This window comes from Taudactylus pleione, unplaced genomic scaffold (assembly GCF_031769625.1).
Source record: "Taudactylus pleione unplaced genomic scaffold, aTauple2 ptg000397bl, whole genome shotgun sequence".
Taxonomy (NCBI): domain Eukaryota; kingdom Metazoa; phylum Chordata; class Amphibia; order Anura; family Myobatrachidae; genus Taudactylus; species Taudactylus pleione.
Window position 1 is genome coordinate 3,034,013 of NW_028284799.1, and position 1,793 is coordinate 3,035,805.

The following is a 1,793-nucleotide window of genomic DNA, read 5'->3' on the forward strand; positions in this document are numbered from 1 at the left end:
AGAATAAAGGGATTCTTAGGTGACAACGTAGTTATCCACAGGTAGAAATACTCAGAAAACAACACACTAAGGGCAAGAGTCACATGAGTTACAAAATGCCAGTATTTTGTACTGTTGCTAAATAAATGCAGCATTTAAAGGAGCATTCCCAGTTAAATGTGAACGTTAACTGAGCTACTCAATGCACTTTGCTCAGTCCCTGGAACTGCACGCTGAAACAATTATTACTGAGGTTCCAGCGCTGCTATAGTACAGCAATGGCAAAAGCCAGTGCTGCACACACAGCCTACAGGCGTGGCTGCACAGACCAATAGGAAGCCGCAAGCAAAGTATTCGCTGCTTTCTATTGGTCCACACAGTCACACCCACAACTGACAGATTAAGTGGCTGAGAGGTCCATTCATAATAACTTTATTTCTACAAAGATAGGTGAAAATCAACATTGTCACCTACTTTTGTAGAAATTAAGAATTTGGGCTATTAATTATAAAAGGTAATGCAGGAGTTATCACTGATATCTCCTGCTTACCTTACAGCTCCAATTTTTCCTGCTGTCCCCATACACTAGTATGGAGACCTAAATTCATCAAGCTCTGATCGCGGAGCAGCTGATTTTCGAATCATCTGTCTCTGCAATGGAGCAATGTTGAAATGCTCCAGTGAATATGTATCAACCGCTGCTGCTCACAGCGAGTTAGATACCTTATTATCGATAATTAACATGATGAATGGACAGCTAATACTTTAATACAGTAAAAAGGTAACAAAGGGAACTTGGTACCTTGTAGTATCTGAGGTTTTGCTCAGGAGAAGTACAAACTCAGTTAAACCTGCAGGGGATCAATTCAGTTAGGCCAGAAGTGCCACCGAGCATTGCGGCAATGCTGAGCTGTGCACATATTTGCCAAATACGATAGCCTGAGTGATTTTCCTGCACAGCTCAATGAATGTGATGAATGGCTGATATAGGATGTTGCACAATGTACTGGTCCAGAATGTGATGTACGGCACATCGCATGTAATTGATTTGCCTCTTATTTGCCGTCTTCCTCTAGATTGTAAGCTCTCATGGGCAAGACCCACTCTATCCTCTCACACCTGCACTTCCTTCTACAACAATGTATGAACTTCCCCCATTTAATATCTGGTTATGTTAATAAATAGTACATCTACTCGTATGAAACTGTGTACACTCTAGTCTGTTGTCTAATACAGCTCGTATGTCTTGTCACTAAGATACCACTTTATAAGCTTGTTTATACACATCCTAATTTTATGTGATGAAATGTAAATAAACATATATATTTAATAGGCATCTGTGCTTCCCCAAATCAAACTGTAATGAATCAAGTTTGTGCCTTCCACTTTCATTTTCATACCTATATGTGCCATAACATTATGCTCTGGGTACTTTGGAAAGTTTTGTTAAACTATTGATTTAGAGTCCTGTTACCTGCATATAGCAAACAAAATAAAAACCCAAGTGAAAAGTCGCTCAGTGAGCAAACACTTCAAGATGTTTACTAGGTTTCGGGAGAATTGAAATCCTGCATGTGACAATCCACCTGCTAGCCGGTAAGCAAACAAGTAAGGAATAAGTCTAAAGTAGAAGAAAGGGGTCACGTTCTGTAGCCGGTCTGCGTCTTGTGTTAACAAATTAGAAAGCACCCTCCCTGCTTTCTGGAAAGTCTTAAGCATACTTACCTTGAATGAAGCAATATACGAGACAACCATGACTGATCCATGTTAAGAAGATGTTTCTTTAACAACTGTGGCTGGATTCACTTCTTAGT

The 1,793-nt window shown here is 39.9% G+C and overlaps 1 protein-coding gene across 5 annotated transcripts in view; it reads right to left on the reverse strand.

Moving 5' to 3' along the window:
• The window catches only part of BCAS3 (BCAS3 microtubule associated cell migration factor), a 1,455,708-nt gene that overhangs the window by 191,824 nt on the left and 1,262,091 nt on the right, over nt 1–1,793 (reverse strand). The gene's annotated exons all lie outside the window — the stretch shown is intronic.